The sequence below is a fragment of the Myotis lucifugus genome, unplaced genomic scaffold (assembly GCF_000147115.1).
Source record: "Myotis lucifugus unplaced genomic scaffold, Myoluc2.0 scaffold_7192, whole genome shotgun sequence".
Lineage (NCBI taxonomy): Eukaryota > Metazoa > Chordata > Mammalia > Chiroptera > Vespertilionidae > Myotis > Myotis lucifugus.
The window spans coordinates 1-7867 of record NW_005878240.1 but is presented as its reverse complement, the minus strand read 5'-3'; the positions used below and the strand labels follow the sequence as shown (position 1 = coordinate 7867).

At 45.1% G+C, this 7867-nt stretch overlaps 1 pseudogene; it reads right to left on the bottom strand.

Moving 5' to 3' along the window:
* Nucleotides 1-634: 634 nt before the first annotated feature.
* LOC102426177 lies at nucleotides 635-1678 on the bottom strand (annotated as a pseudogene).
* Between the last annotated feature and the right edge of the window lie 6189 nt (nucleotides 1679-7867).

Genomic DNA, 7867 nt, shown 5'->3' with positions numbered 1-7867 from the left:
CCTCTCTGTGCTTTCCCCACAGGCGGTTGCAGGAGGGGGTGCGGTGCGGTTGACGCTTCTCGACCAGCAGAGGGCGGGGCGGGCTCTTCGGCCCCTGCCCCAGTCCACCCAAATTCTGTAATCCACAGCCAAAGATGACGTCCTGGCCTGTCCATCTGATCGATACCCCGCCCATGCCCACCCACCCCACCCCCCACACCCAACCCTCCCCCTACCCCGATCACTCTGTGGATGGATGGTCAGACCCCGCCCAGAGACCAAGTCCAGGCCTGGCCACCTGGGCTTGCCAAAGCCTCAGAAATTGGAAAGGCGGGATCAACCTTTTTTTCTGAGGAGGGTATTTTGTTGTTGTTTTATCGGAGGGAACAAGTTATTTTGTGTGTTTGTTTATTTGTTTGTTTATGCCACACCTTTTCGGGTGATTATGGCCAAGCTGAAAACAGCAACCGGTAAAATGAATCCCGAAAATGACTTGGCACAAAACCGGTCTTTTTCAGAGTTATTGAATAAAATAAAAGTTAACGAAAAATCTTTCTAGGAGTTTTAAATCCTATTTCCAAACAGAAGAAACAACTCCATCATTGGCCCCAGGTCCCTGGCCATCCTGGCGAACACTGACTTGCTGGTGCTTTACCTGGTGTCCATCATCGCACCGTCATCGTCCAGCAGGGTGTCCAAGTCCTCGGCGTCCTTCATCGCGCTGTCAGCGTCCAGCTGGAAGTCCAACTCCTCGGTGTCCCTCATGGAGCTGTAAGCGTCCTTCTGGGCGTCCAACCTTTCGGTGTCCCTCATGGAGTTGTAAGCGCCCTTTTGGGCGTCCAACTGCTGGGTGCCCCTCATCGCGCTGTAAGCGTCCTGCTTGGCGTCCAACTGCTTGGGGCCCCTCATCGAGTTGTAAGCGTCCAGCTGGGCGTCCAGCTCCTCGGCTGAGATCTGTCTCCTAGAATGGCGGCCAGTGCGCCTGCCTGTATGCAGGTTGCTGGAGTGGGAGCGGCCCTGAGTGCCGCCGCCGCTGCCGCCGCAGCCGCCTAAGCCTCCAGATCCTTGGTTTGTAGTCACCCAGCCTCTGTTGACACTCTGTACCTGCCTGGGCTTCGTATCTATCTGCGAGGTGAGGATCTGGATGTGGAGGGGTCGGCCATACAAAGGGATGCCGTTGTACTGCTTCCTCGCTTCCAGGGCGTCTGCCTTGGGCTCAAAGTGCACGGGGGCTGTTCCCAGGCTGCGGCCAGAGCGGTCGTAATGGACAGCGGCCTTCTTCGGAGGCCCGAACTTTCCAAACAGCTGCTGGATTTCCGGGTCAGACACTCCGAAGTGCAGGTTGGACAGCAACAGCTTCCCGCCGGTCATCAGGCCGGCGCCCCTGCTGAAGGCCCTGAAGAAGCGGTCGTGTTGCCACTGGTCAGGAAGCTGTCTCTGCCTGCTGTAGGGCGCCGGCCGGTTCCTGCCTCGGCTGAGGGCAGCCTGGTTCCGGAATGGCCCGCCGCCCCTGCGCTCTGGTGCGGGGGCCTACGCTCCACAACCCCGGCCTTCTAGGAGGCAGCAGGGCCTCGGTCAGACCTAGGTCCTTGCCCCCGCCCCCGCCGCAGCCACTGGTCCCGCCATGGCCGCCCCACTGGCTCAGCTCCAGCCGAATGTCATCCAGTGACATGTGGATTTTGTTGGCCATGGTGGGGCCTGAATCAGCCTTGGATCGAGCCCCTTTGGATGCACGCAGGTCCTTCACTTCCCGCACAGCACCAGAGCTTCCTGGAGGGGCACCAGATAAGCCAAACAGGTTAGGGCGGGTCACATATCTTTGTACTAGTGAATGACAAGTGGTAAATAGTCACTTCCCTTTTTTCCAGTGCCTTTGGGCACAACCCAGAGTCCCAGGGAAGAGACCACAAATTTCCTCATTGTTACTGTTATCATGTTAATTTTTGACCACTCACTATCATTTTACAGCTTACCAACCCCCACCCTCACCCCTTTGCTTTATCCCATCTCCCTCATCTATCATCACTGGATTTCATGGAAACCCACTGGTCAATAGCAGGAAAGAGTGTAGAACAGTGTTTGAAACCACTTACAAGTCTCAGACACGCATTGCTGTGGCTCAGTCTGGTTAAATGGAAAAGAAAGAAAAGAGAAAGCACACGTTTCTAATACGCTTAATTTCACAACCGGCACCTTTCCGTTCCCATTTCCCAGCAATTGATGTGAGAATATCTTAGCTGATGGATCGTTTTGCAGCTGGACATGCATGTTTGTGGTTAATTTTATCTGCAATTTATAATTGTAAACAGAAACATTGAAATGGAATCGTAAAATATTTAGTATAGCGTGTGTTGCATTGACGTCCAACAGATGCGCTGCTTTTCAAAAAAGGCATATTTTTACATGTCACAGGTGTGACATCTGTATAATAGTAGGTATATAGATATATAAAAGCACGCTCATGTTCGAATGCAACGTTGTGTCAAAATTTCTAAGCAATCGGCAAAAACCGGTTTGGCTCAATGGATCGTGCGTCGGCCTGCGGAATGAAAGGTCCCAGGTTCGATTCCAGTCAAGGCCATGTACTGGGGTTGCGGGCACATCCCCAGTAGGAGATGTGCAGGAGGCAGCTGATCAATGTTTCTCTCTCATCTATGTTTCTAACTCTCTATCTCTCTCCCTTCCTCTCTGTGAAAAATCAATAAAATATATTTTTTTAAAAATTCAGCGGTGGCCCCTGGACGCCAGGAGCCATTGCTGGTCAAAGCCAAAACTTGGGTCACATCTCACAGGTGCAGGTCTTAAAATCCGGGCACCTGAGGTGGGGTTGCAACCCTTCACTCCTCGAGGAAGAGCTGCAGCCCAGGAGGATGAGGAAGAGGAGGCCCAGAGCAAGCATATGGTCCAAGCTCTGAACCACTGTGTCACACTGCCCCCTGCTGCCACCTACTAAGTGCCAGGATCTTGGGAAAAAGCTGGTGTTGAAGACATTCCAAGGAGCTTGTAAGGCGTTCACCGGCATCCAGAGATCGGCTACTAGCCCGGCGGCTACTGACCCGGAGGCAGCGATTCGCAAACAGCGCGACTGCAAGAGCCAAGGGGAGACCTGCACCCCTCCACGGAAAGGTTGGACTTGCCTCAAAGATTCAAGCAACAGCGGCCTCCTGATCACCACACGCTCTGCCTGGGGAACAGTTGCTGCGTCTGAAGCCTCCCTCCACCAGCCAGAAGAGCCACCACAACTGTGAACAGCACCCATCAGAGGCCCTGCTATCAACAGAGGAGCCGCTGCTACCACAACCGCCCAAGGAGCAACCACAGACCGAGGAGCCACTGCCACCCAGGGAGCAGCCACTGCCACCCAGGGTCCAGCCACTGAACGATTCAACAACTAGTAATGTCAGTGAGATCAAACATGGGTAGACAAAGAAACCCCCAAAGGAAAGAAAAGGAGGACTCGCCAGAAAAGCAGCTAAGTGAGACAGAGATATGCAACATGACGGAAAAAGAATTCAGAATAAGGTTCCTAGAGTACATGCACCGGATGTTCAAGAAGCAAGAAGAAACAGATGAAAAACTCAACTACGTATGCAAGAAGCTAGAAGAAACAGGTGAAAAAATCAACAACTTAAGTAAGTCCCAAGAAGAAATGAAGAGCGACATAGCTGCAATAAAAAACACCATTGAAAGTATCAACAGTAGACTGGGAGAAGCGGAGGACCGAATCAGTGAATTAGAAGACAAGGAAGCAAAACACACTCAAACTGTACTGCAAATGGAGAAAAAAATTAAAAGGCAGGAGGAGAGCCTAAGGGAACTTTGGGACACATGAAACGAAGCAACATACGAATAATAGGGGTGCCAGACAACAGAAGATGAACATGGATTAGAAACCTATTCGAAGAAATAATATCAGAAAACTTCCCTGAGGTGGGGAAGAAAAAAGTCACACAAGCCCAGAGAGTCCCAAACAAGGTGAACCCGAAAAGACCCACACCAAGACACATCATAATTACCATGGCAAATGTTCAGGATAAAGAGAGAATCTTACAGGCTGCAAGAGAGAGGCGGAAAGTAACATACAAGGGATCTCCCATTAGATTATCAAATGATTTCTCAACAGAAACACATCAGGCCAGAAAAGAATGGACGGAAATCTACAAAGTGATGCAAAGCAAAGGACTGAATCCAAGAATACTCTATCCAGCAAGGCTATCATTCAAAATTGAAGGGGAAATAAGAAGCTTCACAGACAAAAAAGGGCTAAGGGAGTTTATCACCACCAAGCCAGCCATGCAAGAAATGCTAAAGGGACTGTTGTAAAAGAAGAAATATCAAGCTCAGAAAGAAAACAGCCACACACACACACAAAAAAGAAATGGCTACAAACAAGTACCTTTCAATAATAACTTTAAATGTAAATGGACTAAATGCTCCAAATAAAAGACACCGAGTGGCTGAATGGATAAAAAAACATGACCCATACATCTGCTGTCTACAAGAGACCCACCTCATTGGAAAGGACTCACACAGACTGAAAGTGAAGGGATGGAAAAATATCTTTCACGCAAATGGAAAGGAAAAGAAAGCTGGGGTAGCAATACTTATATCTGACAAAATACATCTCAAAGTGAAGGCCATAACCAGAGATAAGGAAGGCCACTTTATAATACTAAAGGGATCAATACAACAAGAAGATATAACCCTGGTAAACATATATGCACCCAATGCAGGAGCACCCACATACATAAGAAAACTTCTGGAAGATATCAGGGGAGATATCGACAATAACACAATCATAGTAGGGGACTTTAATACACCACTGACATCACTGGATAAATCCGTTAGACAAACAATCAGCAAAGAAACAGCAATCCTAAATGACTCACTAGATCAGATGGACTTAATTGACATCTTCAGAACACTTCACCCCACAGCTGCGGAATATACATTCCTCTCAGGTGCTCATGGGACATATTCAAAAATAGACCACATTTTGGGTCACAAGCAAAGTCTCCACAAATTCAAGAAGATTGAAATCATAAAAAGCTTCTTCGCAGACCACGATGGCATAATGTTAGAAATAAACTACAATAAAAACAACCCAAAATACTCAAACACTTGGAAGCTGAATAGCATGTTATTAAATATTGATTGGGTTACCGATGACATCAAAGAAGAAATTAAAAACATCCTGGACACTAATGACAATGAAAACACAACAATCCAAAACCTCTGGGACACAATGAAAGCAGTCCTGAGAGGAAAGTTTATAGCTCTACAGGCCTATCTCAAAAAACAAGAAAAAATGGTAGTTAATCATCTAACTCTACAACTCAAAGAATTAGAAAGAGAGCAACAAGAAAACCCCAGAGTGAGCAGAAGGAAGGAGATAATAAAGATTAGAGCAGAAATCAATGACATAGAGACCAAAAAAACAATACAGAAAATCAATGAAACCAAGAGCTGGTTCTTTGAAAGGATAAACAAGATTGACAAACCCCTAGCCAGGCTCACCAAGAAGCAAAGGGAGAGGTCCCAAATAAACCAAATCAGAAATGATAGAGGTGAAATAACAACAGACCCCACAGAAATACAAATGATTGTTAAACAATACTACGGGCAACTCTACTCCAACAAACTAGACAACCTGGAGGAAATGGACAAATTCCTAGAAAAATACAACCTTCCAAAACTCAAACAGGAAGAATCTAAAAACCTCAATAGGCCAATAACTATGGAAGAAATTGAAGCAGTCATCAGAAAGCTTCCAGCAAACAAAAGCCCAGGGCCAGACGGCTTCACAGGGGAGTTTTACCAAACATTCAAGGAAGAACTAAAACCTACCCTCCTCAGACTACTACAAAAAATTCAAGAGGAAGGAACGCTTCCAAGCTCATTCTATGAAGCCAGCATCACCCTAATACCAAAACCAGGTAAAGACATCACAATGAAAGAGAATTACAGGCCAATATCTCTCATGAACATAGATGCCAAAATCCTCAACAAAATCTTAGCAAATCGGATCCAGCAGTACATCAGAAGGATCATACACCATGACCAAGTAGGATTTATCCCAGAGATGCAAGGATGGTACAACATCCGTAAATCAATAAATGTGATACATCACATAAACAAATTGAAAGAAAAAAACCACATGGTCATATCAATTGATGCAGAAAAAGCATTCGACAAAATCCAACACCCATTTTTGATAAAAACTCTCAGAAAGGTGGGAATAGAAGGATCATACCTCAACATAATAAAAGCCATATATGACAAGCCCACAGCCAACATCATACTCAATGGTCAAAAACTAACACCATTTCCCCTAAGAACAGGAACAAGACAGGGATGCCCACTCTCACCACTCCTGTTCAACATAGTACTGGAAGTATTAGCCATTGCAATTAGGCAAGAAGAAGAAATAAAAGGCATCCAAATTGGAAAAGAGGAAGTAAAACTGTCCTTATTTGCAGATGACATGATATTATACATACAAAACCCTAGAGACTCCATCAAAAAGCTACTAGACTTAATACATGAATTTGGCAATGTAGCAGGATACAAAATTAACCCCAAGAAATCTGAGGCATTTCTATACACCAATAGTGAACTTTCAGAAAGAGAGATTAGAAAAACAATCCCATTTACCATCGCACCAAAAAAATTAAGATACCTAGGAATAAACTTAACTAAAGAGGTTAAAGACCTCTACTCAGAAAACTACAGGACGCTGAAAAAAGAGATAGAGGAAGACATAAACAGATGGAAGAACATACCATGTTCTTGGATTGGTAGAATCAACATCATTAAAATGTCCATACTACCCAAAGCAATCTATAAATTCAACGCACTTCCCATTAAAATACCAATGGCCTTCTTCAAAGATCTAGAACGAACTCTCCAAAAATTCATCTGGAATAAAAAAAGACCCCGAATAGCTGCAGCGATCCTGAGAAAGAACAAAGTAGGTGGGATCTCAATGCCAGATATCAAACTGTATTACAAAGCCACTGTTCTCAAAACTGCCTGGTACTGGCACAAGAACAGACATATAGACCAGTGGAATAGAATAGAGAGTCCAGAAATTAGCCCGAACCAATATGCTCAATTAATTTTTGACAAAGGAGGCATGAACATACAATGGAGCCAAGATAGTCTCTTCAATAAATGGTGTTGGGAAAATTGGACAGATATATGCAAGAAAATGAAACTAGACCACCAACTTACACCATACACAAGAATAAACTCAAAATGGATAAAGGACTTAAATGTACGACAGGAAACCATAAAAATTCTAGAAGAATACAAAGGCAACAAAATCTCAGACTTATGCCAAAACAATTTCTTCACTGATACAGCTCCTAGGGCAGTTGAAACTAAAGAGAAACTGAACAAATGGGACTACATCAAAATAAAAAGCTTCTGCACAGCAAAAGAAACCATCAACAAAACAACAAGAAAACCCACCTCTTGGGAAAACATATTTGCCAACGTCATATCTGATAAGGGCTTAATCTCCAAAATTTATAGGGAACTCATACAACTTAACAAAAAGAAGATAAACAATCCAATCAAAAAATGGGCAAAGGATCTAAATAGACACCTTTCAAAGGAGGACATTCAGAAAGCCAAGAGACATATGAAAACATGCTCAAAGTCACTAATCATCCGAGAGATGCAAATCAAAACAACAATGAGGTACCATCTCACACCTGTCAGAATGGCCATCATCAACAAATCAACAAACGACAAGTGCTGGAGAGGATGTGGAGAAAAAGGAACACTTGTGCACTGCTGGTGGGAATGCAGACTGGTGCAGCCACTATGGAAGGCAGTATGGAGGTTCCTCAAAAAATTGGAAATGGAACTCCCATTTGACCCT